The sequence below is a fragment of the Lolium perenne genome, chromosome 4 (genome assembly GCF_019359855.2).
Source record: "Lolium perenne isolate Kyuss_39 chromosome 4, Kyuss_2.0, whole genome shotgun sequence".
Taxonomy (NCBI): Eukaryota; Viridiplantae; Streptophyta; class Magnoliopsida; order Poales; family Poaceae; genus Lolium; species Lolium perenne.
This window is the reverse complement of record NC_067247.2, coordinates 3992406-4013278: the sequence shown is the minus strand read 5'-3', so window position 1 is coordinate 4013278 and position 20873 is coordinate 3992406. Positions and strand designations below refer to the sequence as shown.

At 39.6% G+C, this 20873-nt stretch overlaps 1 long non-coding RNA gene across 1 annotated transcript; it reads left to right on the top strand.

Annotated features, from left to right (window-relative positions):
• Positions 1-8717: 8717 nt before the first annotated feature.
• Positions 8718-10252, top strand: LOC127323987 (uncharacterized). Its single transcript, XR_011744271.1, has 2 exons — positions 8718-8852; positions 9821-10252. It is a non-coding gene; the product is annotated as an uncharacterized lncRNA (long non-coding RNA).
• The last annotated feature ends 10621 nt before the right edge of the window (positions 10253-20873 follow it).

Genomic DNA, 20873 nt, shown 5'->3' with positions numbered 1-20873 from the left:
ATATAGGGGATGCGTTTATAGAAAAATCACATTTTACTTTGGATGCTACATGATGTCTATACTTAGTTTGTTATATCTTGTCCTTCTCATCATTTCAAACCTCGTTTGCAAAACTGAATCATGCCAACATTGTCACACGACTGAGGAGGTAAGTGCAAGCTCTGCTGAAATTTTGTCCAGTTGTTACTCTCATATTAAAAAATGTCATGTGCATAAGAGTTGTGTAATTTCATTGTATTGAGGAAAGTTCTCATATTTTAGATAAATTATAGAATGCATTTTAAGTGATACATATTATGCTACTTTTGATGTGGCTTGTAGATTACATTTTTGTGACATGAATAGGGACTTTCATATAGTACGGTGAACAATAGGAAACAATATTGAAGATGGTTATTTCGACCTTTTCAGGCATTAACTGGAGAAGCCTCTGAATCAAAAAGTGGTAGTAGTGACGTGTTCTATGTGAGTTTCACTTTTGGAGCAAAATTCATTATGCAGAAGATTGTTTTCTTAAGAAATTGACGTAAAAGGCTAACATATTATGCACCATTAACTAAAATCTCACTAAAATTATTTACTATTATAGATTTTCTAGTTTATTATGAGTTCACAGAAGAAATATCTATTACTAATTCATGAATTTCTGTCATATACAAGTAAAGAATTATTATCTTGTAGATCGAAAATACATAAATAATTTTTTTATTTGTTTGTCTCATGAAATTTGTTCTATAAGCACGTTCTCGCTAGATGTTTAGTTTTACCTGTCATTAGGGGACCATCATAATCAAGAAAATTTATAATTTGCATGAGGATGTGTCATACTATGTGAAAAGGCAACAAACTTTTGAGTAGCTATGAAGAACTTGGACACTATTTTTATTTGAAAATATGAAAAAAAATCCAGATGTATTCTCTTCCGATGCCATGTTAAACATGTGGATCTAAAAAATTGGAGACAAAATAAAAAAGCATGAAATGCCAATAAGGTGTGGGCTGTAAACTTTGCGAACTGCAGAAGATGAAAAATTATTTTGTTGCCATTTTCATACGACGGTCCATTTTACTATCAGTACCATGCAAAAGTCGATGTAGTTGGATGAGGCAATGAACCATGTGAGATTACACGGGACGGGAGGAAGTGACAAACAAAGGAGACACACTGTTTACCAATAGACAGTTGAGAATAAAACAACCATTATGATCAAAGTGATTTTTTTTGTAATCCGTAGCAACTCAGTGGCATCCAACTAGTACAAGTAAAGAAGCATTATCTTGTAAGTCAAAAATACACAAAACAAAAAATAGTTTTTTTCCTAATCAATTAAATAGTTGAGGTCGACCCAAATATTTGTCCAAATAACCGGGTTGGGCCCATATAGATTCCAAAAAGTGCCATGCCTGTTAAGAATTATGGTGGTATGGATCTTTCATTGAAATATTGAGATGTTATATCCAAAATCTAAGTCAAGCTCCTAGCCCATGTGGGATCCAATTTAGTTTGATTCTTCAAATATTATATGATGAGAACTTTTGTTATAGATATCAACGACACAATACAGGGACATCACACTAGTCCATTAATGCCGCTTAACTTTTAGCATCTGAATTTTGTACAAATTTCATAAGTCAAACTACAATGACGATTATGTGACCAACTTTAATTATACTTCCAAAATAAATTCCTTCAATATATTGATCTTGTAACTTTTATAATTTATTTTATTCAATTATACTACCAAAATAAATTCCTTCAATATATCCAATTCGATTTTTATTCAATTATACTACCAAAATAAATTCCTTCAATATATTAGATTAATAATGAATGGTCTACAACTTTATAATTTTTTTGTATGCATATATCGAACTTAAAAAATAAGGTGTATTTTTTGGAACATTCTAATGTGAAAGAACTTTCATATTTAATACATCATTTGATCATTTGAGAATTAATTTGTTTAACATATCATGTCCAATATCTTTTCGAATTCGTACAAATATATTTAAGCATATTAAATTATCATGCTAATATGATATGCTTAAATATATTTTAGTTGGGATTATGTTACCAAAGAAGTTGAGATTTTTCATATTTATCACATTATTCCTTCATAGACTTATTTAGTTTGAAATATTTATCAGAAATTACTGTCAACATTGAATCCTTGTGTGGAATCGATATCCTTCCACATACTTTCCGTTGTATTATGGTACTAAATAAATGATTCTTACATTAACCATATCCTTGGCATGCAAATATATTATTTTTGATCAAACTCGTATTGAATATTATTATATTATGAACATCGTTAGTCACATCCATGAATGCTTTGGATCACATCCATTTCTTACATGTAAAGATCTATATCCACATCTTTTTTTATTGTGATCGCCAAATAAAAGAACCTTACAGTAATATATATGTCTCTGTATGTTTGATAAGTTATCTCTTTATGTAAGATCTGTTGAAAGAAAAAACTATTTTATGTTAAATGATGTTAAGACTTAATTTGTTATATTTAATTATTGTTACATTGCAATTTTCCTTCACAAAAATTAAGCATATGTAAATAGCATATCACGACTCAGGAGGTAAGTGAAAGCTTTGTTGAAATTCCATCAAGTTGTTACATTCCTACTGAACTACAACCAACATAATATTTGTGTGCTTTCCTCACATTGCTATGAATTATACAATTCAAGGTATATTATATGCATAGCAAGAGTGACATATTATGTTCCTTTGAATGGGGTTTTCAGATTATATTTTTGTGAAAGGAATAGAGACTTCAATGTAGAAGGGTGTAAATGGGGATAATTATTGAGGATGGTTTCTTTCTCTTTCCAGGAATCAACAAGACATGCATACACATCAGAAGGTGGTAGCGATGACATGTACTACGTGAGTTTTAATATTAGAAACATTTTTTATTTAGGCAATACATTACTTATAAATTTGGCTTACATGGCTAACATATTGTCCATATTTTTCATTAAAACCTTATTGTGATCTTAAGATTGAAGCATTGGTTGTTTAGTACGAGTTAACAAATATAGTAGTCATTAAATTTATTTTATGATTTTCTATTCTTTACAAGTAAAGAATTATCTTGTAGGTTGATAATACATACATCAAACTTTTTCTTTTCTTCATCCTTTCGAATATTGTAGAAAAAGTGCTATACATAAACATTTGGAATGGTTTATAAATATTTGTGTGAAATACAAAATTAAGTCACAAAGTTTGAAGCAAGCTTATATATATTAGACCAATTTGGCACCACTTATTTTCCAACTTCTCTTCCATAAATAGATTTTGTTACCTACTACATGACTTATGGTACAACCGCCGATCGCGAGAAGCTAGTTGTGTTCCACCAGCCTTTTAGAGTTTTCGTGGGTTTGTATACCAATGTCGTGCTTCATTCAAGGAGTGGATCGTCACACTCCTCATATTCCTATTTGTTTGGAGGATGAAGCTTGGTCAATATACAACCTCATTATTCATTGCTAGTATGTTGTTAGAGCATCTCCACCGGCGCTCCCAATAGAGCTTCCAATAGCTCTATTGGGATTCTAGTGAGAGAAATCGTCCGCACCGGCGCTCCCCAAAGAGCGCCGGCATGTTTTGGAGCCCAATAAAAGCGCCGGCACTCCCGAAAGGATCCCTATGTTAAGGGCTTCGATTGGGAACGCCGGCACCAAATTTGTGATCAAAACATGCTAACCGGCCACCGTATGGGGGGCGCCGGTGTGGGAACAGCCTCCCCAAATAGAGGATGCAGTGCCGGCGCCCCACATACGGCAGTGCCGGCACCCCTGCCGGTGACTATTTGGGGGCCGCCGGTGGAGATGCTCTTAACTTACTAACGAGGATTTGTTTCATCCCACCACTTCCAAGTATAACCATATGATACACCTCCCAGTTTCAGACGGGTTTCGTAATTCCAAGTAAACCTTTAATACATATAGCGCGGGCCTTCCACACAATAATAATAATATCCCACACATTTATTTTGCACTTTGTTTTTTAACTTGATATATATATATGTATATATATACCTTCTAAGTCGACATAAATTTGTTTTTTATTCCTGAAAGAGAACATGAAAAGTGTGGGGAACTAATACAAAATTTATTGGGTACATTGAAAAAAAAAATAAGTATTTCTAGTAACTACAAGTTGGAGTTTCGACATATAGTACTTGCAATACATACACGTCTAACTTTTTTCTACCACTTTGCAGGCTGCAGCGCATGCATCATTTCCAGGAAAGCCCTACAATGAATACTACGGATTTTCTGCAACCATAGATGTGTATGGGTATAATATAACGAAGGGACAAATGAGCGCATCTTCGATTTACGTTTCTAATGCTGGGAATTGGTCAAAAGAAAGCTTTAATTCTATTATGGTTGGCTGGATGGTAACTAATTCTTTCTGACATGCAAAACCATTTATAGTTTAAGAAGTTGCAAGATATCATAAATGGCCATATAAATTACTATAACTAGTTCATTTTGTGAGACTCTGGAAATGCTAATTCCTTTTCCTTTTTTTTTTCAACAACCATGAACTGGTATGTTATAGCTAAAAAAATTCTTATACTTTTCATAATATCAATAATCTTGGCTTTCCGTACTCCACCATGAACCTATTGCTTTTTATTTCACTATCTTATATTCCTCCCAAGCTAAAAATATCGCACCCCTCGGTTGTATCCAATATATCTAACCACATATGTCTTCTTGGCCTTTCCATGCATCCTTCTATTCACTTCCATCGTTATTGATGCCCACAAATAATTTTTGCATCATATTCCTCAAGTTTAGTTGCCAAACCTCGTCAACAACAACTACTACTATTTAAAATCAATCAAGTTATGTGAACTAATTGAGTTTTTTATATATAAAGGTTGCAATGGGCCAAGCTAAAGTGGGTTGTTGTTTACCCCACATTTTGGTTTTTGGTCCTAAAACACCACATTTATAAAGTGGAGTTGTGATCCCGTGGAGAGGCACAAGACAAAGATATATGCATGTTAATACCTAACTACCAAATCTAAAGGGGCCAGTTAAGGTGGTTAGAAGTTATTCACTACCGCTGATGTGGACATACCCAAATGGTTACTTATCGTGACCATACCCTGTGCGGTCCAAGCAAGGGCCTACTAAAGGATTGACCAGCCCAAGAGAAGCTAGGCTACACAAAGCACGCGAAGGCCCATGGACCCAGCGTGTGCAACAAACACTAATCTTTACTAAGGAAACTCCTACCTTGTTAGCTAACTGGACACGGTAACCTGAGACATGGCTTCGCATATAAAAGAAATGCACATGGGACGATACCCAAGAAAACCCTAGTTACGCTAGACCAATCTCACCGTAGCCATCTCGGTGATCTCTGTGACCCCATCGATAATACAAGCAGACAAGCAACATGTAGGGTTTCTCCTTTGAAAGCCTGAAGCTGGGTAAAACTCGCCTCGTTCCTTGTGTGTTGTGCTTGTACGCCATCGAATCCACCAACATGCTTCTTCCCAAAACCCAAGTACATCACGTATGGGCATTACCATGGTTACTCCACGTCAATTGGGGCCATCTGTGGGAAGTCCAAGTTCTGGATCCATGGTTACTGCGGTTTCTATATTAGAGATCTACGGCTTCTCGATTTAGGAGGAATCAATCTTCTTTGGATATATGGCTTTCAGGGCACACTCGTCGGCCACTCCAAAGGCCCCAATGGGGATGGATGCCAAGGAAACACCCGCATACAGTGATAAAGCATGCAATGTGGAGGATGGCGTTGGGTGTCAGCTGGTACATCTAAAGTACGTATATGATCGAAAGAAGGCCACAAAGGAACTCATGGGCAGGAGGAGACAAGTCGCGAAAGAAAAAAGCGGCGAACACAACATTCCAATCGGTGGCAGGATGGGGGATTACCTCTTTGCCGGGGAATATCATGTCATCATTGATCGCTGACACAAGGCCCGACTCCCTCAGCTACTGCAGATCCTTTGGCTTGAAGGTGGACTTCGCCCATCCGCTGGATTTCCCTTCCGGTGTGGTATAAGGGCGATGGTGCTTTTCTTGGTTGCCATGGCGGTGCTTGAGGGAGAGGCAACAATCTTTTTGGATGCCACGGTGGCGTCGGTGGCGGAGCCCTTCACCTTTTTCACAATGGCTTCATGTGCGGAGCTTCTCATCAGAAGAAGGTGGGTGCGTGAAAAATCTACGTATTTGGAGGTAATGGCAAAATGTGCATGGAGCAGGAAGATGAACAGTGGGTGAAGGAAAGGAGGAGGGGCTCTCGAGGGACGTCTCTTTCCCCTTTATACAGTTACCGTGGCCATCTATTGCCATGAGATTTAATCTAGGCACTATGTGACACAAATCCGTTGCAACGGGTAGCGGTGCGGAGAGGTGAACCATCACCCCTTTTACTCCACTATTCTGGGAAATTGAGGAAGTTACTACATGGCCTGCCTCGATTTCTGTGCGCGCTTGTGCGGATAAATCGATCCCTGCTGGTTAAACTTCTGACGAGGGCCCATAATTACGCGTCACGTCCTATCGACCACTCACGGAAGCACTCGAGTGTGCCATTATGTCATTCCTAACATCACATCACAAGTCCTCCAGCAGTAGTTGACAAGAAATGGGCCACGCCCACAAGTGCCAACTCCATTAAATCCTCCAACACGAGTCGATAAGGAAAGTGATGCACCTAGAACTTGACTCGAGTTTCTCCTTGAGTGCTACAACTTGAGTCTATGCACATCTGCAATCACCTACTCATAGACTCAGGGACTATTCCCATCGGGAGTGCTGGTCGTGCATCCGATAAGAAAAATAGCTTCACTTGTTGATTGCTTCCGCAACATCGATTTTTTGCCTTATGTTTGGTTGTATTGAACTTCACACAACAACCTATATGATGTCTGAGTATGAAGTCCATAACTCCTTGATTTGCCAGATCGCATCCGCTGTGAGATTGAATCTGGATGCTACGTCTACTAAGTAAAGATAATCCCTTTAGATATCATCTATTGGCCTGTCACTCGCCTCCGCAACGCTCTAGCAGTTAACTACCATGCCTACGGCATGATGGAAAATCTAGACGGATGTGTTGGTTACCCTTTACAAAAGTAGGAGCTCGATTCACTAAGGTATCCATTACACGATCCGAGTTATGCCTAGCATATACCGGGCTCGAGTCCGGGGAGTTTGAGTAGATTGCGTAGTTTTTTTCCCAAGAGCAATTAATCGTTCCTGATCCATCGGATGTACCGGACACGTTAATCAATATCCCTATGGCTTTAAAAACACATTACCTGTGAGCCTAATGCACTTCCAAGTCCACAACATCACCTTATAAACTTGTTGGCTCCAGACGATGCTCATAACGTTTGAGTCTCTACGCGATTCTTCAACTCCCCTACACACTGAGCGGCTATGATGTGGACATACCCAAACGGGCACCTCTCGTGACCATAACCAGTGCGGTCCAAGCAAGGGCCCACATAAGGATTGATTAGCCCAAGAGAAGCTGGGCTACACAAAGCACCGGAAGGCCCATGGACCTGGCGTGTGCAACAAACACTAAGCTTGACCAAGAAAACTCCTACCTTGTAACCTAACTGGACACAGTAATTTGAGACCTTGCTTCACATATAAAATCCAGGAGGGGCCGCTGGGCACAAGGAACGATACCCCAACAAATCCTAGTTATACTAGACCAATCTCACCATAGCCATCTCGACGATCTTTGTAACCACATCGCTAATACAAGCAGACAAGCATCACGTAGGGTTTCTCCTTCTGAGGCCTCAAGCTGTGTAAAACTCGCCTCGTTCCTCTTGTGTTGTGCTGGTACACCATCGAAACCACCAACATGTTTTTTTCCCAAAAACCAAATCCATCACGTACAGTCATTGGTGTGGTTACCCCACGTCAACCGCCGAGGGTTGTTCTGGTGAGGCTATTGTACGCTACTGCCCCATAAAACTACACCATACCTTCACCAAGCTGACACTTGTAGTCACTTTCATCACATATGTTAATTTTTCATCCAACTATTGAAAGTGTTCTAATAACCATGTTATGTACTAGTGACATGTAAACTAAACATTTTTTTTCTAACATAATCACCTTAGTTAGCACCTAGAGTATCGATAGTCCATTCCACTTCGGTATCACACAACCATGGATTCTAGTTAAATTCTTCTTAGCATACATAACCTGATTGGCTCCAACCCATTCACCTTTTCTTCACATTAGAAAACACTTTTTTAACGAGTTATATGTTGGGAAGAACACGAGAAGTTTATTTGAAGCTACCATCTACTGTTGTAAGTCGGTGACATTAAGAAGTTCCAAGATTTGTGAGACATTATTCAGTCAACAATTAAAACCAGGGATCTGATTATTTATCATACTACAACGAAGCATCCATTTGCAGTGGTGATTCAAGGAATTGATAATTTTCCAATTGCACAAAATAAAATCATTGTTTCCAGTAACATTCTAGAGTTTTCTAAATGTTTATATTTTCTTTTTTATATTGTAGGTTTCTCCTGAGAGATATGGTGATACATATACTCACTTCTATATTCGTTGGACTGTATGTTTCCTTATTTCTTTGTATTATCTAACTTTTCAGCCTCCGTTTAATGACATTACCTTATTATACTTCTAAATAGAATGGAGGGAGGGGGTGCTACAACATGGATTGCCCTGGTTTTCAATTAGAACATGGATCAAAAATAACTCCAGGCTCTATTATAAATGGTGGTTCTATTGTTGGTGGGTCTGGTCAAACTATTACAATAAAAGTGATTAAGGTATGAAATCATTGTCTATTTTTTCAATACATTGATACTTAGATTTGATAAAGATTTAAGATTTGGAAAATCAATTCGGCTCCTGGGTTCATATGCTTCCTCTACATAAAAACCATATTTTGAAATGTCGAAAATATTTGAAAAACAATCTGCATATATATCTCCACAATATATATCCATTTGTCAAGTTTTGTGAAAATGGATATTTTTTGTGGCCTATATAAAAAACAGAAAAATTATCTAATGAAAAGTCCTATTTTCAGCACCAGATTTTGCCTTTTTTACACGCGCCACACAATAAGTCGATTTTTCACGAGACAACTTTGTAAGCGCGTAGTACGTGGAGATGTACGTGTGAACTTTTGTTTCAATTTTTTTGATGTTTCAAAATGTGTTTAAGATGTATTTCAAAATAAAAGGAGCATATGCTCCCATATTTCAAAACATCGCTCCCCGTAAGATTTAACCTTTTAGATTCCGTAGTACCTTTATATTTTTTTATATATATTTTGATTATGTATGCATTTCCAAAAATGGTAGCGTTATTATTTGATCCCAACATATTTTGACAAGCCCAATCGAAACCATAGCAGCAAGACACATGGTACATATAATGAGGAAAGTCATAAAAGAAGAAGAAATCACGTTTCCTGAAATTCAGGTTTTTAAAAGTGTTTCTCAGACACCAAAAGTAGTAATGGAATTTTTTTATCTTCCAAGCGCGGGACAAATCATTTTCGTGGAATGTGTCGGCACTCTTTTGACCATTGCCTTCAACCATGATGTAAGATGATAAAACCATGCATGCATATTTTGCATAAAAAGTAATCATTTTTGTTTTGTTTTGTTGAATGGCGCACCACCTATTTGACCTAAACATTACCCACCCAACATTTTGCACACATGCTAGGAATGGCATTAAGTTTTCTCGCATTTTATTATTCAATAACTTTTAATGTTGATAACAGGAGAAGTCTAGTGGAAATTGGTGGTTGTATTGCGGCATCAATGATGACACTCCAACAGCAGTGGGCTACTATGATGCCAACTTATTTACAACATTAGCAACAAAAGCAAATTCAATTGCTTTTGGCGGAGAATCAATAGCCAAAGGGAATCTTCCAACTCCTCCAATGGGCAGTGGATCGCTTCCATCAAAAGATGCTGCATCATTTTCCAACATTCACTTTGTTGATCAGGATGGTCAAGCCAACCTTATACAATCAGACTTACCAGTTATTGCAATAACTCCGAAATGTTATTCTGTGTCACCAATAATAGGTGCTAAGTTTTTCTATGGTGGCCCAGCAGGCTGCATTTAGCTACATGGGTAAACTATATGATGAGTTTTTGGTAGGATAACAAATATAATAAAACTGTGATGTTTTTTTTTGAGTTTATTTTGAGCATTCAAAAATGTGATCTTGAGTTGCATGGGAAAAGTATCACTCAACAAAACAGGAATATCAATCATTGGTTGCAATGTACATGATCTTATCGTCATATTTATTGATTTTTGGCAAGGTTCTAATGAAACCCGATGAACCATAATAATGTGGCAGCTGGTTAAATTATTAGCACAAGAATTATGTTCTATCATAAATATCAATACTCAGTATTGTATGAAGTAGTAGCTTATAAGGATGGGTTTCCAAGTATCTCTTTGCTTTTTTTAGAGATACTTATGATTCATGTGTTTGACCTCTTATAAGTAAGTTCCTCGTGCCCCTTTAGCCACTAGCAAGCCACACCTCATGCTACTCAATTTTAAATTATCATAGATCTTTCATATATTGTTTCAACAAAGTATCGCAAAGGGGTACCTCCATGCCTTCTATACGAAGGACCCAAGGAGATTTTTCAACCTCAACTTATATAGGCTATATATACCGGGAAGACATGACAACAGACAAATGAGCATCCACCTACTAAAAATCTCTCTCTTACTTTTCTCTCTCTTTCTTTTTCCACTCTCTTCCCTTTTTTTATTTTTTTCCACACTCTTTATTTTAGTTTTCTCTTCCTATTGAGATGCTAATGCTGAAAATTGCACCATGATTAGGCATGGCTTTGGTTAGTGGCCCAATGCTCTTCTCTAACATATATGCATAATCTAGTCCTTTGGTTGATAACGCCCTTTTATTTCACCCGAGGTGGCTATCAAGTAACCAAAAAAACATGACGATCAACTCAAAAATAAGTGCAATGTTGATAGGTGTTTCCCATGTAAGCATGGTTCCTACGTAGCTCATTACTTATAATTTTTCAAACCCACAACTTCCATAGTGGTGTTTTTCCTTCCATACCCTACTTTCTCATGAGCTTTAAACTACACAAAAAATAATATTTTGAAGTAATTGGAGGCATAACACACATATTATACTTGGAATAGCAGGTTCTATATAGGTAGGTGTGGTGGGTGTTTGGGTTGAGTTGATTTGGATACAAGTGTAATCTTGTGTGATAATTCATTTTTCCTTTTTGGCTAGCAAAATCATGCAATAGTGTTCATAGTGCTATTAATTTATCATCAAAAAATGATACTTAATGTTAAACATCTATGTATACTAGTAAGAAGTAACACTAAATAAGGCACTTAGCAAATCACCATTCAATAAAGAATTTGAAACTAGTAATACCATTGATAACTTAACTTTCAGATTTTTGTTGGCATTCCTTTTTTCTTTTCTTTTCATAGCATGTAACTTATTTTCATTGAGACATTCAAGACTAGTAGAGGTTATTTCAGTAGCTCTTTCATAAGAATGAAAAGTATTTATGATGGTGGTCTTATTTATTATAAAGCAAAACTAGACACAAAACTAAAAAAAAGAACGCTCCAAGGTTTTGCGATCATTTTATGTTGCTAAAAAACAAAGTTTAGGGGTGTGCTAATACCTTCGATCCGCATTACGGATTGTAGTATGGAAGATTTTTTCCTAGAAGACCTAGGTTTAATCGAACCTCGGGAAGAATTGCTAAAATGGTGTAAAGGAAACGTCTACAAGACTTGCTACTTGATTTTATCTTACGTTTACTGGACCTCTCAAGTTACTTTGTTGGTGTTGTGTTCAGTGAATTAAAATAGGCCAGGGTCAAGGATCCTCATGTAGCTATGCATACATATAGAAATGAAGTGCAAATGTGTAGTAAATAAAATAGTGATAAGAGATTTGTGAGCAGCACATCCGTAAATACTATTGCCCCTAAAGCCAGAGGTGACAATAGTCTCTTGATCCAATCATTGTCCACACAACCGCGAGTAACAATAATTATTAAGTAAATGAATGCAGACCAAAGCATTAAGCTAGATGATTATGTCATTGATCCCAAGCGAATCACTAAGCATGTACCGTGACTTTTCCCTTTCTGTAAGTGAGGTTCCACGATAGCACACCGTTCTCCACTCATCCCACATCTTCCCTTGATCAATTTGAGAGACATGGGTACCTCCAAGTCCTTCGAATCGTGAAAAATAGACAAGGATACAAGATTGCAAAACTCCTATTAAATTCTTACACAAAATCACGAGATTAGGGCTTGACCTCGGGAGTGATTGAAGGAGATATGCCCTAGAGGCAATAATAAAGTGGTTATTATTTATATCTTTATGTTTATGATAAATGTTTATATATCATGCTAGAATTGTATTAACCGAAACATTAGTACATGTGTGATATGTAGACAAACAAGAAGTCCCTAGTATGCCTCTTAAACTAGCTTGTTGATTAATAGATGATTAGTTTCATAATCATGAACATTGGATGTTATTAATAACAAGGTTATGTCATTGTGTGAATGATATAATGGACACACCCAATTAAGCGTAGCATAAGATCTCGTCATTAAGTTATTTGCTATAAGCTTTCGATACATAGTTACCTAGTCCTTATGACCATGAGATCATGTAAATCACTTATACCGGAAAGGTACTTTGATTACACCAAACACCACTGCGTAAATGGGTGGCTATAAAGGTGGGATTAAGTATCCGGAAAGTATGAGTTGAGGCATATGGATCAACAGTGGGATTTGTCCGTCCCGATGACGGATAGATATACTCTGGGCCCTCTCGGTGGAATGTCGTCTAATGTCTTGCAAGCATATGAATGAGTTCATAAGAGACCACATACCACGGTACGAGTAAAGAGTACTTGTCAGGAGACGAGGTTGAACAAGGTATAGAGTGATACCGAAGATCAAACCTCGGACAAGTAAAATATCGCGAGACAAAGGGAATTGGTAATATATGTGTATGGTTCATTCGATCACTAAAGTCATCGTTGAATATGTGGGAGCCATTATGGATCTCCAGATCCCGCTATTGGTTATTGGTCGGAGTGAGTACTCAACCATGTCCGCATAGTTCTCGAACCGTAGGGTGACACACTTAAAGTTGGATGTTGAAATGGTAGCACTTGAATTATGGAATGGAGTTCGAATATTTGTTCGGAGTCCCCGGATGAGATCCCGGACATCACGAGGAGTTCCGGAATGGTCCGGAGAATAAGATTCATATATAGGATGTCATTTTATGTGAAATAAAATGTCGCGGAAGGTTCTATGGAAGGTTCTAGAAGGTTCTAGAAAAGTCCGGAAGAAACCACCAAGGAAGGTGGAGTCCACAAGGGACTCCACCTCCATGGCCGGCCAGCCCTTGATGGGGTGGAGTCCCAAGTGGACTCCACCATAGGGGGCCGGCCACCCCCCACATGGGAGGTGGGAATCCCACCTTTGGGTGGGAGTCCTAGTTGGGCTAGGTTTCCCCATCCTATGGAAGGTTTTGGTTTCGGGTCTTATTCGAAGACTTGGACACCAACACTTGGGATCCACCTATATAATGAGGGGCCAAGGGAGGGGGCCGGCCACCCCAAGACCACAAGTTGGCCGCCCCCCATAGAGTGGCCGGCCACCCCTCCCAAACCCTAGCCAAGCTCCTCTCCTCCATATTGCCCGCATAGCTTAGCGAAGCTCCGCCGGACTTCTACACCGCCACCGACACCACGCCGTCGTGCTATCGGATTCAAGAGGAGCTACTACTTCCGCTGCCCGCTGGAACGGGGAGGTGGACGTCGTCTTCATCAACAACCGAACGTGTGACCGAGTACGGAGGTGCTGCCCGTTCGTGGCGCCGGAACCGATCGTGATCAAGATCTTCTACGCGCTTTTCAAGCGGCAAGTGATCGTCTACCGCAGCAACAAGAGCCTCATCTTGTAGGCTTTGGAATCTCTTCAAGGGTGAGACTCGATACCCCCTCGTTGCTACCGTCTTCTAGATTGCATCTTGGCTTGGATTGCGTGTTCGCCGTAGGAAAATTTTTGTTTTCTATGTAACGTTATCCTACAGTGGTATCAGAGCCGTGTCTATGCATAGATGGTTGCACGAGTAGAACACAATGGTTTGTGGGCGTTGATGCTCTTGTTATCTTTAGTTTGAGTACTTTGCATCTTTATGGCATAGTGGGATGAAGCGGCTCGGACTAACTTTACATGACCGCGTTCATGAGACTTGTTCCTCGTTCGACATGCAACTTGTATTGCATAAGAGGCTTTGCGGGTGTCTGTCTCTCCTACTATAGTAAAGATTCAATTTACTCTTCTATTGAAAACATTAGTATCAACGTTGTGGTTCATGTTCGTAGGTAGATTAGATCTCTCTCGAAAACCCTAAACCACGTAAAATATGCAAACCAAATTAGAGACGTCTAACTTGTTTTTGCAGGGTTTGGTGATGTGATATGGCCATAATGTGATGATGAATATGTATGAGATGATCATTATTGTATTGTGGCAACCGGCAGGAGCCTTATGGTTGTCTTTAAATTTCATGTTGAGTAGTATTTCAAAGTAGTTGTAATAGTTGCTACATGGAGGACAATCATGAAGACGGCGCCATTGACCTTGACGCTACGCCGACGATGATGGAGATCATGCCCGAAGATGATGGAGATCATATCCGTGCTTTGGAGATGAAGATCAAAGGCGCAAGAACAAAAGGGCCATATCATATCACATATGAACTGCATGTGATGTTAATCCTTTTTATGCATCTTATTTTGCTTAGATCGCGACGGTAGCATTATAAGATGATCCCTCACTAAAATCTCAAGATAATAAAGTGTTCATCCTTAGTAGCACCGTTGCCAAGTCTTGTCGTTTCGAAGCACCTCGTGATGATCGGGTGTGATAGATTCAATAAGTACATATAACGGGTGCAAGACAGTTTTGCACATGCGGATACTAAGGTGGCCTTGATGAGCCTAGCATGTACAGACATGGTCTCGGAACACGTGATACCGAAAGGTAGAGCATGAATCATATGGTTGATATGATGAACACTTTGAGTGTTCGCCATTGAAATCACACCTTTTCTCGTGATGATCGGGTTTAGGTGCGGTGGATTTGGTTCGTGTGATCACTAAGACAATGCGAGGGATATTGTTTTGAGTGGGAGTTCACTTAGGTTTTTAATTATGTTGAATTAAAATTTGAACTCAATTTGTCATAAACTTAGTCTAAACTATTGCAAATATATGTTGTAGAGATGACGTCCCCAATCAATTTTAATCAGTTCCTAGAGAAAGAGAAACTTAAGAGCAACGGTAGCAACTTCACCGACTGGTTCCGTCATGTGAGGATCTTCCTCTCTGGCGGAAATCTGCAATTTGTGCTTGATGCACCGCTAGGTGACCCTCCTGCAGAAGATGAATCCGATGAAGTAAAAGCTGTTTACGCGACTCGGAAAACTCGGTACTCTCAAGTTCAGTGTGCCATCCTGTGCAGTCTGGAATCCGATCTTCAAAAACGTTTTGAGCACCATGATCCTCATGAGTTGATGAATGAGCTGAAAGCTATATTCGAGACTCATGCGGCAGTGGAATGCTATGAAGCATCAAAACATTTCTTCAGCTGTATGATGGAAGAAGGCAGCTCCGTTAGTGAGCACATGCTCGCCATGACCGGGCATGCGAAGAAACTCAGTGACTTGGGAATAGTGATTCCTAACAGACTGGGGATTAATCGTGTCCTTCAATCACTGCCACCAAGTTACAAGAACTTTGTGATGAACTACAATATGCAGAACATGAACAAGGAGTTACCTGAACTTTTTGGCATGCTAAAAGCTGCTGAGATTGAGATCAAGAAAGAGCACCAAGTGTTGATGGTCAACAAGACCACCAGTTTCAAGAAACAGGGCAAGTCTAAGGGAAAATTCAAGAAGGGTGGCAAGAAAGCTGCCACGCCTCCTATGAAACCTAAGAACGGCCCTAAGCCTGATGCTGAGTGCTATTATTGCAAGGAGAAGGGACACTGGAAGCGTAATTGCTCCAAGTATCTGGCTGATCTGAAGAGCGGCCTTGTCAAGAAGAAGAAAGAAGGTATATCTGATATACATGTTCTGAGATGTTCATTTCACTGGTTCTCGTTCTAGTACCTGGGTATTTGATACTGGTTCGGTTGCTCATATTTGTAACTCGAAACAGGAACTAAAGAATAAACGACAACTGCTGAAAGATGAAGTGACGATGCGCGTTGGAAACGGATCCAAGGTCAATCTGATCGCAGTCGGCACACTTCCTCTACATCTACCTTCGGGATTAGTTTTAAGCCTAAATAATTGCTATTATGTACCTGCGTTGAGCATGAACATTATATCTGGATCTTGTTTAATGCAAGACGGTTATTCATTCAAGTCTGAGAATAATGGTTGTTCTATTTTTATGAATAATATCTTTTATGGTCGAGCACCACAAAAGAATGGCTTATTTCTATTAGATCTCGATAGTAGTGATACGCATATACATAACATTGATGCTAAGCGAATTAAACTTAATGATAATTCTACTTATATGTGGCAATCGCTGCCTTGGTCATATTGGAGTGAAACGCATGGAGAAACTCCATACTGATGGATTACTTGAATCACTTGACTTTGAGTCACTTGATAGATGCGAAGCATGTCTAATGGGTAAAATGACAAAGACTCCATTTTCTAGTATGATGGAGCGAGCTACTGACTTATTGGAAATCATACATACAGATGTATGTGGACCAATGAGCGTAGCATCGCGCGGTGGTTATCGTTATGTTCTAACCTTCACAGATGATCTGAGTAGATATGGGTATATCTATTTCATGAAACATAAATCCGAAACTTTCGAGAAGTTTAAGGAATTTCAAAGTGAAGTAGAAAATCAACGTAACAAGAAGATCAAATTTCTACGATCTGATCGTGGAGGTGAATATCTGAGTTATGAGTTTGGCATGCATTTAAAGAAATGCGGAATACTTTCACAATTGACACCGCCGGGAACACCTCAACGAAACGGTGTGTCCGAACGTCGTAATCGAACTCTCTTAGATATGGTTCGTAGTATGATGTCTCTTACTGATTTGCCGTTATCATTTTGGAGTTATGCATTAGAGACAGCCGCATTCACTTTAAATAGAGCACCATCAAAATCCGTAGAAACGACACCGTATGAATTATGGTTTAATAAGAAACCTAAGCTGTCGTTCCTGAAAGTTTGGGGTTGCGAAGCCTATGTAAAGAAGTTACAACCGGACAAGCTAGAACCCAAAGCGGAGAAATGCGTCTTCATAGGATACCCTAAGGAAACTATAGGGTACACTTTCTATCACAAATCCGAAGGCAAAATCTTTGTTGCTAAGAACGGAACCTTTCTTGAGAAAGAATTTCTCACTAAAGAAGTGACTGGAAGAAAAGTAGAACTCGATGAGATTGATGAATCTATACTCGTTGATCAGAGTAGCGCAAAGATCGGAAGTTGTACCTGTACCGCCTACACCGGCAACAGAGGAAGCTAATGATAATGATCATGAAACTTGAACGAGGAAACTATTGAACCTCGCAGATCGACAAGGGAACGTGCCACTCTGATTGGTATGATCCTTGTCTAAATGTCATGATTGTAGATAACAATGATGAGGACCCTGCGACGTATGAAGAAGCGATGATGAGCCCAGATTCCAACAAATGGCAAGAAGCCATGAAATCCGAAATGGGATCCATGTATGATAACAAAGTATGGACTTTGGTAGACTTACCTGATAGCCGAAAGGCTGTCGAGAATAAATGGATTTTCAAGAGAAAACAGATGCTGATGGTAATATTACTGTCTATAAGCTCGACTTGTCGCAAAGGGTTTCCGACAAATTCAAGGAGTTGACTACGATGAGACTTTCTCACCTGTAGCGAAGCTAAAATCTGTGAGGATTTTGTTAGCAATAGCTGCATTTTTCGATTATGAGATTTGGCAGATGGATGTCAAAACGGCGTTCCTTAATGGAGATATTGAGGAAGAGTTGTATATGGTACAACCCAAAGGTTTTGTCGATCCTAAAAATGCTGACAAAGTATGCAAACTTCAGCGTTCAATCTATGGACTGAAGCAAGCATCAAGAAGTTGGAACCGACGCTTTGATAAGGTGATCAAAGACTTCGGGTTTATACAGTGTCATGGAGAGGCCTGTATTTACAAGAAAGTGAGTGGGAGCTCTGTAGCATTCCTGATATTATATGTAGATGACATATTATTGATCGGGAATGATATAGAACTATTAAGCAGTGTTAAGGGTTATTTGAATAATAGTTTTTCAATGAAAGACCTTGGTGAAGCATCGTATATATTAGGCATCAAGATTTATAGAGATAGATCAAGACGCCTAATAGGGCTATCACAGAGTACATATCTGGACAAGATTCTAAAGAAGTTTAGAATGGACGAAAGTAAGAAAGGGTTCTTACCTATGTTACTGTGCAAGGTATTGAGTAAAACTCAAGGACCGGCTACGGCAGAAGAAAGAGAAAGGATGTGTAACATCCCCTATGCCTCGGCAGTAGGATCTATCATGTATGCCATGCTATGTACTAGACCGGATATAGCACATGCGGTTAGTTTGACTAGCAGATATCAAAGTGATCCAGGACTGGAACACTGGACAGCGGTCAAGAATATCCTGAAGTACTTGAAAAGAACTAAGGATATGTTTCTTTGTTATGGAGGTGACCAAGAGCTCGTTGTAAACGGTTACACCGATGCAAGTTGGAACACTGATCCTGATGACTCTAAGTCACATCTGGGTACGTGTTTATATTGAATGGTGCTGCAAAGTAAGCTGGGCAAGCTCAAGCGGTGCACGGTGGCGAAGTCTTCAACAGGAATCAGAGTACATAGCGGCTTCAGAGGCTTCATCGAAGCGGTATGGATGAAGAGGTTCATTGTAGAGCTCGGTGTGGTTCCTAGTGCATTGGACCCATTAATCATTTCTTGTGATAACATGGGTGCCATCGCCAATGCACAAGAGCCAAGGTCACACAAGAGGCTGAAGCATATCAAGCTGCGTTACCACTCGATTCGCGAGTACATCGAAGATGGAGAAGTAAAGATTTGCAAAGTACACACTGATCTGAATGTAGCAGATCCGTTGACTAAAGCTCTCCCTAGGGCAAAGCATGACCAACACCAGAATGCCATGGGTGTTAGGTATATTACAATGTAATCTAGATTATTGACTCTAGTGCAAGTGGGAGATCGAAGGAGATATGCCCTAGAGGCAATAATAAAGTGGTTATTATTTATATCTTTATGTTTATGATAAATGTTTATATATCATGCTAGAATTGTATTAACCGAAACATTAGTACATGTGTGATATGTAGACAAACAAGAAGTCCCTAGTATGCCTCTTAAACTAGCTTGTTGATTAATAGATGATTAGTTTCATAATCATGAACATTGGATGTTATTAATAACAAGGTTATGTCATTGTGTGAATGATATAATGGACACACCCAATTAAGCGTAGCATAAGATCTCGTCATTAAGTTATTTGCTATAAGCTTTCGATACATAGTTACCTAGTCCTTATGACCATGAGATCATGTAAATCACTTATACCGGAAAGGTACTTTGATTACACCAAACACCACTGCGTAAATGGGTGGCTATAAAGGTGGGATTAAGTATCCGGAAAGTATGAGTTGAGGCATATGGATCAACAGAGGGATTTGTCCATCCCGAAGACGTATAGATAAACTCTGTGCACTCTCGGTGGACTGGCGTCAAATGTCTTGCTCGCATATGAATGAGTTCATAAGAGACCCCATACCACGGTCCGAGTAAAGAGTACTTGTCGAGACGAGGTTGAACAAGGTATAGAGTGATACCGAAGATCAAACCTCGGACAAGTAAAATATCGCGAGACAAAGGGAATTGGTAATATATGTGTATGGTTCATTCGATCACTAAAGTCATCGTTGAATATGTGGGAGCCATTATGGATCTCCAGATCCCGCTATTGGTTATTGGTCGGAGTGAGTACTCAACCATGTCCGCATAGTTCTCGAACCGTAGGGTGACACACTTAAAGTTGGATGTTGAAATGGTAGCACTTGAATTATGGAATGGAGTTCGAATATTTGTTCGGAGTCCCGGATGAGATCCCGGACATCACGAGGAGTTCCGGAATGGTCCGGAGAATAAGATTCATATATAGGATGTCATTTTATGTGAAATAAAATGTCGCGGAAGGTTCTATGGAAGGTTCTAGAAGGTTCTAGAAAAGTCCGGAAGAAACCACCAAGGAAGGTGGAGTCCACAAGGGACTCCACCTCCATGGCCGGCCAGCCCTTGATGGGGTGGAGTCCCAAGTGGACTCCACCATAGGGGGCCGGCCACCCCCCACATGGGAGGTGGGAATCCCACCTTTGGGTGGGAGTCCTAGTTGGGCTAGGTTTCCCCCTCCTATGGAAGGTTTTGGTTTCGGGTCTTATTCGAAGACTTGGACACCAACACTTGGGATCCACCTATATAATGAGGGGCCAAGGGAGGGGGCCGGCCACCCCAAGACCACAAGTTGGCCGCCCCCCATAGAGTGGCCGGCCACCCCTCCCAAACCCTAGCCAAGCTCCTCTCCTCCATATTGCCCGCATAGCTTAGCGAAGCTCCGCCGGACTTCTACACCGCCACCGACACCACGCCGTCGTGCTGTCGGATT